Source organism: Streptopelia decaocto (genome assembly GCF_964273445.1).
Source record: "Streptopelia decaocto genome assembly, chromosome: 6".
Taxonomy (NCBI): domain Eukaryota; kingdom Metazoa; phylum Chordata; class Aves; order Columbiformes; family Columbidae; genus Streptopelia; species Streptopelia decaocto.
In genome coordinates, this window is record NC_138660.1 from 22225945 (window position 1) to 22243397 (window position 17453).

At 42.2% G+C, this 17453-nt stretch overlaps 1 protein-coding gene across 2 annotated transcripts in view; it reads left to right on the forward strand.

The window, feature by feature from the left end:
* LOC309441874 (glypican-5-like) overlaps nt 1–17453 on the forward strand; it is a 348781-nt gene that overhangs the window by 305573 nt on the left and 25755 nt on the right. The window lies entirely within an intron of this gene.

Below are 17453 nucleotides of genomic sequence, written 5' to 3' on the forward strand. Positions count from 1 at the left end.
TTCAGAGGTATACAGGGCACCTAAGAACATGAACCTCTTAGTGCATCCCTGAGCCCCTAATACTGTAAATATTTCATGATGCAAGTATCACCTCTTCTAAAGTTTAGTTGAAACTGATGCTTATTTTATAAGTTATGACTTCTGGAGATGATAGAATGAGATCCCAGATTTGAGTGAGGAACCACAGAGCCAATTCATTGCAGGTAGGTAACAGGATAGGTTACCTTAGCAAAGCAGGTGTTTTTCTGCCCTCTCTTTTCGGTATTACGTTAATACAGGATGGTGTATGCAAACCAGAAACGTGTCCTTTGTAAGAAAACTTCTAAGTGTAAATGACAATATTCTCTGCCTCTGGATATTAGTGGGACTAATTTGAAAGGGAGAAGGGGGAACTGCTAATTTAAATATTTTTTTTTAAAAAAGAGCAATCAGCATTTGATCTTCTGTTAAATATTTTGCCACTTGTGCTAGAGAAACAGCTGGTGATTTTTCAAGTAGAAATTTGCCACTTTGCAGAGGTAAAACGTATTTGACTGTGAAGCTGTATGTACAGAAAAATGTGATAGAGCAGTCGCAGTGGGAGCTGTGTCCACTGGTGAAACCTGACCTTCAGTCTGGCCTGATTAACAAAGTATTTTATTTTTCATATGCGTATATGTAATTATTTTGTGTGGTTCTGTTCAAAAGCTTTGTTTGGTTTCCAAATGGGGTAGAGTGTAATTAAGCGCAGAAGGATGGAAATGACCTGTGATTGCACCTTATCCTGTTGTTTTATATTCTGGCGCAGCAGTGAGCAACCTGTTAATATGGTGTATTTCACACCTCATTGCTGACCATATTAGAAGTTTTTATCCTAATTCCTTGGTAAATAGTAACGTACAGTATTCACTAGTATCTGTCTATTTCATTTACTTTACCCATTCTTCTTTGTAATTCCTTTTTTCCCTTTATCCTATGGTAATTCTAATCAAAACCAAATCCAGTTGTTTTAATGATCAGTTTTTATTAGTCCTCCAGGCAAACTGCACTGCAGAGATATGTCATTGGAGCCTAGTATTGTTATGCCTCTACAGAAATGATTAATTTAACCTTTTTGCATATTGCAAGAATTAAAAACATAATAAATCACCAGAGGTTTATTATACTAAGTGATGTATGTAACCTATTAGCCATTTTGTTTGTTTTAGTTGTACAGTACTTGTCAAGTTTTCTTAAAAATCATTATTTATGGTCCTGATACAAAGGCTACTAAAGCTGATGTTTAAGTTGCTGTGTTAGTTTCGTAGCTGACTGATCTCAGCTGCTCCCATATGAAACTCACAATAAAATAAAATATTAAGTTAAACCCAGAATTCTCAGAGACTTCAATGAGGCTAAGACTGGAGCAAATAAATTTGGATTTTTTTAATAATGAAACTTCGTTAGGTTGTTTTAAAGCAGCGAATATAAAAGCGCCAATATGCACACAGTATTATGTATACGAAGGGCTACTTGTTTCTGAGATCTCTGTTGTGAAGTGTATTGTGGACAAAGCCATTGGGACTAGTGGCTGTGCTGTTGTCATTACTGTTGCTGCAAAATGCAGGAGCCGTAGTCACGGATCACAGCACTGGACAAACACTGAGTGAAAAACAAGAACTTGTCCATGCTCCAAAACACGGTTTTACTCAAGTGTAGTAACTCCCATTCCAGTGCACGGTGCTGGCAGCACGAGGAGCAGAGGACCGGGGCTCGTAGCCAGCAGCAGCTCCTGGCAGCGACCTGAACCCACACTGCACTGCACCAGGCGTTTGGGGCTCAGCTGTGCCTCCTGGGCCACTGCTTTTGTTCCCAGGGAATTATTTTGGCAAATAGACACTGGTCATTCAACTAAAAAAATGAGTGGGTAGGTTCAGTAACTATGTGGCATCTCAACTGAAAAAACACAGAGTCATTCCCCGAGTCACAGAAAGCCAGGACGCGGTCCCCATCCCGGCAGCCTGCCTCGCACAGCCAGCCTGCCCGGGAGGGGGGATTCCCGGCAGCAAAACAGCAGGAGTGATAATAATGTGCTCAATACTCCTATCATCCCAAGTAGGGCAAACAACACACTTTAATTGGTTTGCAGTTCCAAAATATTTCACAAACACCAGACGGCGGAAGCGTTTCAGTGCTTCTGAAAGGTCCCAAACGCGGTTGCCAAGAGGGCGGCTCGGCGGCTGGTGTTCTGGGCGCGAGGCGGCCCGGGCAGCGTGGCAAGGGGGAGGAGGAGGAGGAGGCTTGTTCACTGGCTCTGGCACAAGCCCAGGCTGGCAGCAGGTCAGCAGCTTGTCTGCCTTCCGAGGGCTGGCTTAGAGGGTTTCACTGGCACCTACACACTCTCTTGATTTGGATTTTTCTCATAAAAAACTCTTGTTCAATGGTGTTTGATCAAGCCCTTCTCTGCTTACTGCTCCCGACTGCTACAAATAGTGGCTTATCACAGGTGGAGGAACTTCTGGGATTCAGGCCCTGCCTGCTGTGTGTTTGAGTGGCCAATCTGGAAGGTTCATTCTTTGAAGGTTCAGCTTTCTGTGGCTGATCTGGAAGGTTCATGCCTGAAAAGCAGGAGTGGTGAGGAAACAAACAGGGCTCAGGCACCAGAGCTGCTGCTCCGTGGGTGAGTACAGGAGTGTACAGGAATACTCAAGGAAATGCACAGTGGCAGCCCATGTTGGTAGGGGTGTGAGCATGTATAGTAACATATATACCAAAAAGGACACTAATATAAATTCCTGCAAACAAAGACCTGCTGTTTTGTATTCAAAAGTAGAAAGGAATAGCTTTTGGAGTGGCAAAATGAAGTAGAAGCAACATACACGATATTGAGGATTTTTTTTATTGTATCAAACAACTTTTGAATGCTGAGAAGCAGAGAAAATGAAAAATCAAAAGGTTGATCAAAAACTATTTTTTATTCTAGGCTTTTTTTTCAACTTTGGGAGCTGGCTTAGATTTCACTTTGTGATATAGCATATCTTCTAAAGAAACATTTATAATTTTAAAATTATCAGCAATTCCTACAGTGGTTCATTCCTCTGTTATTCAAAGGGCGTGGTGTTCGCCAGCCTAAAGTTGTCTGGTTTCATGTCCTGCCTGTGGGACTATTGCACCTCTGCTAGGATGAAAAACCTCCTCTTATCAGTTTCCCTTTCCCCAAGTAAGTATTTACTTAGTGATCAGACATGCCTTAACCTTCTCTTTGATAAGCTAAATAAATTGAACTCCTTGAGACTGTCACTGTAAGATGTGTTTTCCCATCCTTTAATCAATCTCATGACTTACAGCCATGTCCAATCTATCAAGCTCTCTCTTGATGTGTGAACACCAATGCTGAATGTAGTATTTTACTGGCAGTAGTGGAAATGAATGTAGTGGTAATATAATTTATTTGGTTTTCCCCTGCTATATGCCCAAAAGGACTCCAGTCCTTGTGGCCACAAAGGTGCTTTCACAAGCTTGTGCTCAGGTCAGGATCTGCCGGGACGCTCAGGTCAGGCTGTGGTTCCTCTCCCTGCATGCAGATGACTTGCTCTGTTTACCTGCTGTCAGGTTTATCGGGTCATCCAGCACACACAGAGGATGGCGGGTTTTTTTTCCCCAATGTTTACTCTTGCTATTTATCATACAAAAGAATAATCAAACACTTTTCACATTGTGCTAATCACTGGCTGCATGCAGAGTTAACAGAGTCTGGGTGTACCGACGTTGCTGTGCACGTAGATCTTCTGATTATATCACAAGTATTGTTTTCTAGCATAAAAAGACTACATTTTTACACAAGGAAGGAAGCATTTGCTCTGTCAGCGGTTTCTAGAGACTCTTTTTCTTTCTTCTTCATGATATTTTGTAGCTCTCCAGAAGGGCTTTGCACAGCAATAGAGCTGCCTGAGTAATCCCTCTGCACTTGCCATGCCACAAGTGCTGTGGGAATTCCCAGCCATCTCTGATATAAAAGACCCATCCCCATATTCTTGGCCACAGAATGAGGAAGGAGGAGGTTGGGTTTGTTTGTGTGGGGGCTTTTTTTTTGCTGGTTGGTTTGTTTTCCTTTGTGGGAACAGGGTGTGGGGAAGGAGGAGGGGTCTGGGGTTGGAGGGTCTAGGTTAAAAGGTAATTATTTCTGTAACAGAATTAAAACCTGAAACACATTGAACCGATTTCTAATACAAACAGGATCAGCATTAGCTTTTAAAGGATTGCTATTATCGTTTCAGGACTGCAATGTGATTTAAACTGTAATAGATATTGATTTCTGTATTAGTGTTCTTGCTCCTTGTATTGCATTTCTGCTGCCATCTGCTAAAACAGGAATGGCATTTTTCACTTTATTGACTGGACAATGAGTTGGAAGACTGTATTCCTGCGCGCTCTGGATCACAGAGATGACTATCTGCTTGTGGGGAAATGGAAGGCTGGGGACAATTCAGCTGCTGACACACTTGTATTTTAAAGCCATAGGTACCAAGTATTAAGTGTATATAGAATAAAAATTCTTTAAAGGACTCCAAAGTCACTTACGGAAAGGCAGAATTATACTCTAAAGAGCAGCACAGCCACTCCACAGGGCACTAAGAGAAATAATTACAGCAGTGTCCAGTGCTGGTGGTCTGAAACAGCATAGATGGTATTTCCCAGGGTAAGCAGTTCTGACTTAGTTGAGCTCGCACTAAGAGCAGTGGTGATCTTGTGCTGGTAACCAACAGATCTTCCTCCCCATTCCAGACCAGTAGCTGGCTGGGAATTCTCAATCTTGTCATTGAGCCCAGCATAGCCAAACTCACACTCAAGCTTTCTCTCCAAGTTCTCTTTCCTGATTCCTGCATGTCTCTTCGTTCACTGTCGGCCTGTTGTCTCGCACCTTTGCCAAAAAATGGGTCTGCTTTGAGACAGCTCACAAGGTCCCAGCAGGTGTCTTGGCCTTAAAAAAGGGCCACCCTGTTCTTTCTTTCCTCTGTGTTTCAGGATTGCTCTGCAGGCCGGCTGGCCGCTGCCCCTGCTGCAAACACAGGGGATTTCCACTGCTGCCAGACCCCATCTTTGTAAAATGGTTTGTACTGAGTTGATCTATAAATGAGCTTTATTACAGAATGCTATTCAAAATTGGAATATTCTGAAATGAAGTTACGTCTTGATTATGACTTTTCCCAGAAAACTGCTTTTGCCTAATGAGAATAGTAATAGGCAGTACTTAATTAGCATAAATTAAGTTTAATGGGAACAAATTCTGCTAGTGCCAAGTAGTTAAGAGATGTTTAATAGAACTGAAATTCTGAGAGTTGATCTTATGCTACCTTAAATTTTAAGGTCTGTCTTCTCCAGGGCATTCACGGGGCCTCTGTCAAGTATGCAGCTAAAGTTTAGTGACCTTAATTTGAAGATATCTGGCGCAAATTGTTCAAGTTCATGAAACAAACTTGTGTAGGAGTTCTTTTTTTACTGTTTTTTGTTTGTTTGTTTTTTTAAGGTAAACATAGAAATTTATTTCGAAGTTTAGAATCAGAATATAGCGATAGAAGGGTAATTTCATTTTGTCAGAGATCTGACTCTTTATTCTGTCTGTGACAAAAACCTTACAAGTGTACACATAACAATTCCCACAGTGTATTCTCACAGTCTGTATCCTGGGGATTTCCTCAGCCATTTGCTGCTTCTTTATTGTTGAAAGATCTTAATCTTTTTTTCCCGTTTAGCCAGTCTTGGACGGAAATCATAATGTATGGCAAAAGCCCAAACTGCAGGCTGGACATTAAGTTTTCTGGTGTCTATTGCCTGATCTCTAAACGCTTGAGTTCTCAGTCTTCATTTGCATTATTGCATGTAGTTAATTGCAAGGGTGCAATATCAGTTTTGTTTAGTGAGACATGCTGGGTTTCTCCTTGCCAAGCACACTGGGCTGTGCTTCCCAGGACACAGGGTGGCAGGAATGAGGAATTTTGAGAGAGGTAACGCCACTGTACGAGTGCACCTAACCAACATGTACACATCAGGCTAGTGACATTAACCACATGTCAATGGGGAATAGAGAGAGCTGGAGGAATTATTCCCAAAAAAAAAAAAATGGAATATTCCAAAAATATCAGTGATGGAAAGTGTAGAATAAAGCAAATTACTTAAGATGATACATATTTTTGCATACAAAAAATAAATAAGACATTTATATATATTTAATCTAAGAAAGAAAAGAATCTTTGTACTGAGAATCTTGTAATTTTTGAGATGTTAAGAAACGTCACTGGCAGGCCAGCCCACGAGCACCAGACCTTGCCCTGTACGTCAGATGTTGTGCTGTAAGAAAGGAACAGCATCTCTGCATCTGTAGGTGGGAACCTGGGCCTGAGTTCAGTGCCAGGGAAGCGCTGCCTTGGGGCAGAACCAGGTTATTATCTAATGAACAACAGAAGGCAACAGGATTACAAAGAGGGAATGTGGTTTTACTCAATTTGTCACTGTGTTTTTTAGCAGACTGGGGCTAAGCTTGGCCTTTTTCTCTGCCAGTCTTACCTAAAGCAGCCTGATCAGTGGTCGGTTGTAACCATGCAGGTTGAAATTCCTACTGCAGCGTCTGCCTTTTTTTCTTGTCTTCTCGTTTTGTGCCGAGTTAGGCGACAAGCTTTAGTGTACCAAGTCTGAACTTTCACCTTGCACAAGGACAGCTGCAGGAGTCTGCTGGAATTACCACAGCCCCTCTAGCATTCCCTGAATAAACCCCCTATTTGTTCTTCAGATTAGGAGCAGGTTTTTTTACTCTGTAATTGTAAAGCATGTAAGCCTGGTGGTGTTTTGGTCCAGGAGTTGGCCTTCTAGCTACTATTAAAGGTCTGCTTTGACCTCCGTGTGGGTAGTAAATAACTTGCCCATGTTTGCTGTGAAAGCTTTTAATTTACAGGCAAATACATTAGTAAACTCATATTTGGATTTTTAAGCAATTAATTCAAGTCAAACACAAACAGAGAGCATTTAAGGCAGCTAAACGCTATGTGTATTTTTGCACCTCGCCCTAAACATATTCTTCAAATGAGATGTCTTCAGCTGCTTCTTTTGAAATCACAGGAATGTATTACTCAAGCATCGTCAGGCTCTGTACTTGCTGTTTGCAAGTGTCAGAGCAGGAGCAAACAGAGTGCTGTGGGGCCGGTGGGGAAGGGATGGATTTTGGTCCTCCCTGCTTTGGGCCATATCACAGTCTAGTGCAGCACAGCTCTCCCATTTCTCAGCAAGAGTCCAGAGTAAACAGCTCCGCTTCCCTACCAATGGCAGTATCTCTTCAGACCACTTAGGGTGGGGCTAGCAAAAATTCTTAGAAAACAAGGATTGCTCTTATATTATGGCATAAATATTTACGATTTTACAATATTTGCGTGGCCTGTTGCTATAACAAAAGAGGACTCTATAGTCATCCTCTGCATTTATTCTCCCAGGGTACTCGTCCTCCCATGTACAGGCTGGGAATGAAGCGACAGAGAAAATGGCTCATTTTCCCAAGGCTACAGAGAAATCTTTCAGGGGCAGGGGAGGGAATTCAGCCTGGGGTCCCTGCCCTGCCTTACGGCCGGTGCTGTGTCGCTGGGGGTATAAAACAGGAGGAGGAGCAGAGCTGCTGCTGCTGCAGCGTAGGTTGATGTTTGGTAGCTGCTTCTGAAACAGCCCGTGGCTGGGAATGTTTATCATCCCGCTCATAATGAAGCCATTACGCTGCAGTCACAACTCTGAATTGCAGCTAATAGATTTTCATTTTGTTTTCCCAGTTAAGTCATATTTGATAAATGCAGAAATGTGTAGGGAGCGGCTTATCTCAAGTAGACAGTTTATTTTTAAATAGGTGGCTTGAATGTGCTTTGCATGAGGATTTTTGGAAAGAAAAAGGATTCTGTAGTAAATCTTTACAGGTATTAAAAGACAAACCCAGAGTATCCACTTGCTGAGTACATCTTCTACCTTTTAGGGTTCTGTTAACTTGTAGCTGTTGAACATAACCATTAATTTGTGTGTGCATGCAAAAACTGTACTGTATTGGATATGTAATTCTTTGCAGTGCTATGTTGTCTTAGAGATTGGCTTAAATGAATCTTACTAAATTATTTTATAGGAAACAAAATTCCATTACCTGCTTCTCTGCAGACAAATGCATAAGGATGTAATTTTTTTCTTAATTCATTATCTTTTCCTCCTTTCCTCCTATTTTGAATTTAAATCGTGCATAGCCTAATGGTGGTCTGGGAAATGACAGTGTGAGCATGTGGTGTATCGTTGCACTGGGTTGTCAGTTTCAGAATTAGTCTGGAAAAGTTTGCAGCACAAAGTGCTTCAACCTGTGTTATGCAGGGAGGTGGAGGTAATTTTTGTTGTTTTTTAAACCTGGCTGGAAAAGTTCTTACTGTAATTAAGCCAGCATTCTCCAAAATACTGAAGCTAGGCTAGTCTCTTAAAGTTTGACAACGCCAACAAAGTTCCTCAGGATAGCATTGAGGCCAGAATGCGAGCATGCAAATCTGTGTTCTGGGCCGCATTTTCAAAGGAGCTTTATAGCTGCAGATAGGATTTTCAAGAGTACCCAAGCAAATCCACAGAAAACCTTTTCCAGCAACTGAAGGAAATCTAATAAAATGAAAGAAAAATCTGTTGTTAATTTCAGAGGTGCTGAGCATCACGTCGTCTTTGGTGTTAACTTGGCACAAGGGTGAAATCCAGCCCAGTGACTGTGTGTGGTGGAAGCCACAAGCCTGTGTCCCACAGCCGCCCGCCGTTCCCAGCGAGGCCGCACGGCAGGTTTGCAGAGCCAGGCCCCGTGTTTCTGTCCCAGACCCGTGCCTGGTTCTGTCTGTGTAAGACAAGTCTCTAAAAGCTGTTAACTGGATCAAAAGGCTGAAGTGGTTCTATCACAGCTGCCACTCTATGACAATAGTAGCCCTATTGTTGGCAACTCTCTCAACCCGCTTTTTCCTTTTGCTTCCCTACGCTTTTGTCCCCTCCATTTGTCTTCTGGGTCTTCTCCTCTCACCCCAGTGCTGCCTCACGTGCTTTCCCAGGGTTTCCTTCCTCAGTTCTTTCTTCTGCCTCTGCCAGTTGTTTATGCCTGGAGCTCTCTCCGCTGCGGTTCCAGCTGCTGGAGGTGTGTTTGGAAAGCAAGTCTCTCCTTGCCGAGGCTTTGCGCTTCCTGTACCTTCACCCATATGCCACATTCACACTCCCTGTTCAGTTTTTCTTTTGCCGCTGTTGCCAAGGCCCCTGGCCCTCCCCACTTACTAACCGCCACCGTAGCAGCGTCCCCAGCCCCAGGCTGCCTTCTCCAGCTGACCTTCACCCCAGCCCGACGCAGACATATAAAACAAAATTAGCCAGAATCACGTATTTTGATAAACAAGCCAGCCGGCAGATCATGTAAACTGTGAGCTATGCACCTACAGTAGTATGACCTCAGCCCATTAAAATCCCATACTTTGTGTCTGGTTTGGGATTTGTATATAAATGTTGTACGGAGAGACTTTATTAGAGCTTAGTGAACCAAAATCTGGTCTTGAATTTCCGTAGGTCAGGAGTTATTGGTTTAAATGCACTACAGGGGTTAAGAGGAAGGAATTGGAAGCTTGAAACTCCTGATGAATTATACAAAGTCAGTCTGTTTATAAGACAAAATGAAGGGAAAAAGACACTCAATGAAGAATCTCATGTCAAGAAAATATTGATTAATCTACTACACTCTTCTTCCAAATGTTTTACCAGAGTAAAACATACACAAAACAGCCTTTTGGATGACACCAGGATGAGAACATTGCTATGAACTTGTGAGAGGACTTGCTTACGTGAAAGCTTCTGCAGTCACAGATCATTACTTCACATTGCAGTGCTGTTCAGTGGAAAATGGTACATTTTAAGTTCAAATAGGTGGTATGAAAATTGTGGTGAATGTTTTCAGCAGATTCATCAAATGAAGTTATATTTCTCTGTATTCGTGATGATAAAAGTAAACAACGATAACTGCCCTGAGCCGTACAATTTCTTCACCTCAGAAGCTGCCAGCCTGGGCTTGCAGACGGGCACCATTTCCCAAGGCAGCTTGTTCACTCAGCTACAGCTTTTCTGCCAGATTTGTGTTTGAACTCTGAACTGCTGCTTACTAGGTCGCTAGAGACCAGCAACGAGGAGTGATGTGATACAGACGTTCTGCTGGCATGCTGTGTTTCAAAAATGTGAGGTCCCAATCCTGACAGATGCTGGAACCCTGCTAGCCACACTGGCCACGGGGCCAGGGCCTCTAAGGACAGGCTGCTTTGCTTCTACCCCACATATCCCAGAGAAGAATATGACTGACAGCATCAGGGGTGCTCGGTGTATTCCATCCAGCCAATTTGAGCATGGACCATGCTGGCGTGAGGTTCTGGTGCTACCATAGTCGTGTTCAAACCATACTGTGTGTGTGCACGCACCAGAGCTATCTCGTTGCTAACAGGAGAGAAAGGTTGGGTGTCTGCAAAGAAAGTGTGCTGGAGAGTATATCTTCACATCTCAGAAAATCATGAAATCTCTGATTCAAATCTACGTGGAGAGTCTTTCCATTGAAACCAGTGAGCATTTAAACTGGCTTGAAATAAGAGGCGATTCAGCCTAAAACTGTCCAGTTCTTCTTTTCCCCATATAAAATAGGCACTAACATTTGAAGGGGGGGAGATGAAATGCTTTTTATTTTTGTGTAGCAGTTAATCTCATGCATGCAAATAGCTATGCATGAAACATTTTGTTACTGCTTGTTTTGCCTCTTCAGTGGAATTTAAACTTTCTTCATACATCCCCATTTTTTTATTTAATTTGTTAAGAGCTTACTGAGACTTCCAGGCTCATCCATTAGCTTTCTAATGATGACCTAAGAGCTGGTGTCTGCCAGTGTCTTCTGTCAGCAACAAAACAAAAGTAAACATGTCTGAGACAGTTATTTTTTTTGTGTGGATTTAAGTAAATATTCCCTGTCCCTTTTCACTTATTCAAGTCTCTGTAGAACAGGGCAGCCCTCATGGAGCAAGGGCTGTGTCATTCCTGTCACTATGGGCTGTCTCCACTCGTGAAGCCACAGAGAGGCCGCATGTGTCTGTGTATTTCCTCACCAGGAGCCAGGCAGTCACAGTCAGGTGGCACGTGAGGGACTGGTTTGTGGTGGTGGCTCTTTGGGATGACTTCATGAGAGGTGTGGGACAAAGCTCCGAGTCGCTCTTAGTGTGACTGCATGGAGACATCTCCAGCAACACAGCTGTAGGTGGGTAACCTCATATTTCTGAATGGCTCTTGGATACTGTGAGAAGCTGTCAGGAGATTTCAGTTGACTTGGTAGAAGCTGATTCAAGGCAGATAAGTCCCAAAATCAGCAGACCATCTCTATTTGGCAAAGCGTTGAAGCACATCTCTTTGACATTAGTAGGATATAAGTATGGACTTGAGGAGTTTGGTGCAGTAAAGATTTTAATTCAAATATGCTTTTTTCAGTAATGTGGCTTAAAATCAAACTCTTGGACAACTTCAGTCAATAAATGTTTCTCATGATATCTGTAAATATATGGTAAAATTCTCTTTGATTTTTTAGTGCAGACAACCCTTAATTTATTTTCTTGTTTTCAGTACATTAGCAAATCTGTGTAAAATAAATTTTAGGAAAGTTTTCTGTTGCCTTAGTTAATATATTCAAGTTTATCATTGATGTCTTTTACAACAAAGAATCAAACTCATGGGATTTTTTTGGTGTATTGATGAATGTTTGCTTTCGGTTAGAAAGTAATTATTCCAGAGATAGGACTTTTCAGCTAGCACGTCTATTTGTATATAGTAAATATGCTGCAATGTTTTTCTGTGCAATGTCAGGCTAACTATATTAAAAGGAAAAAAAAAAAAGGAAAAAAAAAAGTTGTACCAAACTTTCCATATCTCTTTGGAGCTTATGAAATTCCTAGAAAATAGGATTTTTTCTCTCACCAGTTACACACAGGCATTGAAGAATCCCTCCTTGCATCTCCCTACATCCAGAATTGCCTTTAACAGAGGAGACACAGACTTTATCCCCTATTAGTTGAGAAAACTATCCCTTTGATCAAATCCTAACATGAAAAACTTGAGGGGAGATTCAGTAAGAACCCAGTCAGTCATCACTGAACACTAAGAATGTCTTCTGTGTTTTTTCTGTTTTATTTTTCAAGTAGGAAAAGGAGCACTTCTTAGATTCTTTCACAGAAACATTTCAGTGACAGTTCCTCAGGATTAATCTCTTTCCTATGTAAAGGATGTTGGACACGCTTACAGAACTGTATAGGCTTGTCACTGTAGTATATGTGCATCTATCGCTTACAAAGTGATTTTATTCTCTCTGCAACCTTGTGCAGAAGATAAATTCCCCTCCACAGTACTGGAAGTGGGACTCAGAGGAGATGAGATTTGCCAGATCCTGTCTCTGACTCCGGGAGCTCCCCTGGCTGAGCTGCAGGCTCTTGGGGTACTTGTCTTGCCCCCTGTGATCCAGAAATATTGAGAACTACCTGTGGGTTGCTGTTAGGTACTGTGAGACACAGCACATCTCCTGTAGTCTCATTTGAAATGTTCACCCCATCAGTTGGAAGAGTTTTGACTTTATTTCACAGGTACTGTGTAATCATTTAGTAAAGAAGAGAAACAGATGATTGAATTGCAATGGTGGGGTCCATCCAGGCCACCAAACTCTGTCTCAATACACTTGTCCCTAGGGGGCCTAGAGAGGAGTTTTCCCTCAAACATGCCTTCAGGTATTTGACTTTTGGGTTGAAACAGCTCTGGCTGTGTGCAAGGCTGATTTTCTTAGTAGTTGGCAAGAGGAGACACTTGTTAGGGATGTAGTTTCGTTTGTGAAAATGCTGTGTTTTGCTTTGAAGTCTGATTTTTCTAGGGAAGTGTTTGGGGGACAATAAGTGTGTCTAGGGACAGCAGGTTTGCAGTAGTTTTGCACATTGCATGGCCTTGGCAACATGTCCATGCTGCGCAATAGGCTCCTTCTCTGAGAGGTATCATTTTTGTAAGCAGGTCTGTTGCACAGCACCTATTAGGAGATCCCTCACAGTCTCACTTTCCTGTGATCCCCAGACAGCACTGACAAAGGCATTGCCCAGAGATGCTGCTACCCAAATTTACAGGACTTATTTTCACATTGCCTCTGGGCCCACAGACTTGAGAAGACTGGAGCACTCCCTTCAAGGGAAATTACGGTCAAATCATAGCCGTAATAGTGACAAGGAAGGAGCAGTGGGGCTCATTGGCTGCACCTGCAGCCCTTTTACCTGGTTCCTCCTCAGCTCTGACCACTCCTCTGGTGTGTGATTCTCTGTAGGTACCGTGTCCCGCTGGGGGGTCAAGTGTGCGGCGTTACGCTCATCAGCAGTTAGCGCTGTGTGCTTTGTGTTCTGCTGCGGCAATTACAAATCACATCCCGCTAATATCTGAGGCTTGGTGACGCTATTATTTCAAATGCCAATGTCAGTTATTGCATCCTGTCAAATAAAAGGTATATATGAACTACCAGGGAGGAAACAATTGATGTCAAGTCAAAATATTGATAAGTTCATTTCTAATGAACGCTAGTTATCCAGGCAAGTTTGCTCTAGACGGAAATGGCAGATTCAGGACAGAATATAATCCCTACTATCAAATGGTAATTATGAGACCAAACACCTGTCTGTATTGATTTTGAGCTAGGTGCTGAGTAGGAGCTGCCGCTGCACAGAATGTTGTCTGGGGAATATAGAGAACTGCAGGATCTTGTATCATCTTTTCTTAGAGGTGATAAAAATGAGAGGTACTCTGTCTCCTTTTACAAATGTGTTCATTTCTGAGCTGAACTGAGAAAGAAGCATTTCAGGTGCAAATTGTGTTTCTGATAGAGGTAAATAATCAGGTAGCAGTAGAAGTTGTAAATATGGTTAGTTTGAGGTTTTTCTGCGTGGTAGCACATTCCCACAGAAAAGTGAAACCCACCCAGGTTTGTCTGGAGGACAACTCGTCAACCGTAGCCCAGGGCTGATGTCAGGGGCATTGTGGTAGGTGTACTTCTCCTCTCCGTCGTCCCCATTCTTTCCCTGCGTGGCACCCCAGGTTATATTTCAAGAGAGATTAAATGCAATGGAACTTTTTACTGGAGGGTTCTGAAGATTTATTTCCTCACAGAGACTCTTTTAAGCAGATACAGTGACTATTCCAAGGGGGGGAAAAAAAAAATCTCCTTTCAAAAGTCTTTTATTTTTGAGGTTCTATTACAGAACTGGGCTCCTCGGTGCTCTCTTTTGTGCTCATGCATAACACAATGTGATACCCATCAGACTGCATAGAGAAGTTGCTGGATACAAGAAAAAAGTGCCTTCAGCTTTCCTCTCAACAATGCTTTTAACTTTGAGCAAGTTAGAGGCCCTTGTTTCTCCCCAGATTATTCCAGGCACCTCTCCAGTATAAATAAGAATAAGTAATTCATATCCTGAGATGCCAGAAGTATCTAGGGAAAGACTTTTTCCATCAAGCCTCTCTGGATTTAGTCAAGGCTTCTTACTTTTTTTCTCTCTTCTCTTTGGTTTGCTGCTTTCTCACCAAGAGATGTCCCATCCACCTATTTTTAATGCCTTTTTCAGTTGTGGGTTGTGAGTGATTGACAGCCTTGGTGCCTAAGTGCTAACAAACCCAGCTGCCAAATAAACCAAGCCAAAGGAGACAGCAATAATATACTGATTTGTTTGTTTGATTTACATTACAACAGCTTTATAATGACCATAAACGATTATTTTTACAAGAGGTACATAAACAAGTAAAATTGAAATGACTGCTCTGCATGCTACTGCACATTCCTAATGCTGCATTTATACGTGTACAAATGAATTCCTTCACTTCCACGAGCCAATTACTGCCATAAAGTGCCTGTGGCTGCACAGGATGGCAGTCCATCCCGTGGTTTGTGTATATGGGAAAACCCGTTCAACTCACTTCCAGAGAGGGGATATTGATGCGAGGTTTGGGCTACCAACTACTCCAGAAATCTTAATATTTTAAAATAGATGATACCTTATATTTTTGTGCATTAATCTGAGTCAGGCTATATGTTCTACCTTGTTTTGGATGCACGATGAGTGCAAAGGTTTACATGTAAGTACTCCATTAAGGTCTCTCTGTGCTGGGAGCCTGAACACCAGCAGAGTTCCCTAGGCAAACACATCCCAGGTAGAGGCTGAGCTCTGTTACTGTGTCACTGTTATTGTCACTTGGTGTCAGGCTGTATCCTACCTGTCAGAGAACTTGTGCTGTTCCCTTTAGCACATAGGGCATGCAAAAATGTAACACCACTTTGATTAGGGGAAGCAATTAGGAAGTACAGAAAAGCAAGAATGGCGGGGGGGGGAAGCCAATTGCTTAGAGACACCCGAGGAAAGAACCTTCATTTTCCTTCCAGAAACCTGGGGGTGATGAGTGTTTTATGCCCTCAGCATCTCTCTTGGAAAGCATCCATGATTTCAAGCATGTGAAAGGCAAAACAGCTGAGATGTGAAGAGACTGGGAGAGAAGCAAAGCCGAAGGTTGACAGCAGGACTGGGTCTGTGCCACACGTGGCAACGAGAGAAGCCCTTTCTGCCTGCTTTGGCTGTACAAACATCAGCACTGTCACTGTCCCACTGCTTCTGCAATCAAAGCACCCCCTTCAGCTCTGAGCAGGAGGAGATGTTCTGTCATCTTTAGTTCTTCCTTCATCCAGCACAATACTAACTGGGGTGTCTTGGAGGTTCAGGTGTGCTTCTGGCTGCATCAGGTGTGTGAGATCAGATGAGATTATTCCAGCAGTGCTGAGCACAAAGCCCTCTGGAGAACATTTGGTCCAAATCTCTTCATTCTTTGTCTCTCAAAGAACCTGGTCCAAAATTATTAACATGTGATAAACATTTATGGATTATGTTTCCATTTCATCAAATCATTTAGGTTGGAAAAGATGTCTATGATCACCAAGTCCAACCATAAACCTTAAGATTGCCAAGTCCACCATCACAGTGATCTTTACAACCAAGTCTAGCCCACTCTTCACTTGTACCAGTGTGACTCCTACCTGCCACTGAGTCGCCTGTGGATTTATACTGACTTGAGAGACTTGATAGCACAGCACAGGCCAAGGCAAAAACAAATAAATGAATATCAGTAAATATAGGAACAGGGAAAAATACGAAGACAGCAGTAAGATTAGACATGTACCAAATGGCTTTAAAATGTTAATTGCATTGTATACTTGGTCAAGCATGAAGTTATCTCTACATAATCATTCAGCATATTTCAAGGATGATAATCTAACAACGTAGCGCTTGCGCCAAAAAGCGAGCTACTGCCTCTCTCGGCCTTTGCAAACAAGGTTTGATGCATATGTTGCTGCTAAGTTCCAGTTTTAGAGGCAAGTTGGGTGGCTTTGTGACTTCTTATAGAAGCTGAGAATTTATGAATTAAATAGCTGTTGTAATGAGCTTGTCAAGTAGTGCTTCAGGAACCTCGTAACACTTGTTTCCATTGTAGGAAGCATTAAAAAAAACCCAGCACCACTGCACACTAATCTCATCAGACCTTCACTGTAACCTGTATCACATTGGCTGTGAAACTTCTAGGAGGCTGCATAATTTGAGGAAGACTATTTCATCTTTCACTGTTCCCTGTCTGTTTGCTGACAGCTTTCCCCATTATAACACTGCCTTTGATACTTCCAACTTGTAATTTACTGCACCTCATATCAGTAGAAGTTGTTGTGTACTTGCATCATCACATCTGATTTTTTTTCTTTTAAGAACTATAACATCATTCTACATTTTATATGTTTGATGCCTATCCTAATCTTAGCAAGATCAGGCATTCAGTTACGGTACACTGTAGATAAATACAGTAATTGATTCATCCTACTCCAAATATTCCTGGTTTTCACTAATCTAGAAGCCCCAGTCTTAGATCAGGACACTACCATGGTTGGAGCTGTACAAAGAGAACAGAGATAATCCCTCATCCAAATATTGTGGCTGAGAATCACGAGCTACATGTGAGCTACAGGCTTGAAACCCAGCATGTCATAACTTATGTCATTTGATTTCAATTTGGAGAGAAGGTAAATTACCTTTTAGTAAAGGCCTGAACTTAGAATGAAACAAGATCTGGCTGCATCTGTTTCTGGACTGAAGGATGCAAATGTATTGCTGACTCTGAAGGTAACTGCAGGTTTCTTCTGTGACCACCACCCAGATCATTTTAGCATCTTAATGTCTCCATTATCTCATCTGAAAAATGGGGATAATGCTTCCTAGGAGTGCTGCCACATTTGCTGTTTGTAACATGTGTTAGGACTCTGTAATGGGAGACATTTTGGGAATGTAAAAAGTTACTTCTTCCATTATTTTTTATGGAATTAGTGTCAAGACAGTAATGCTTTG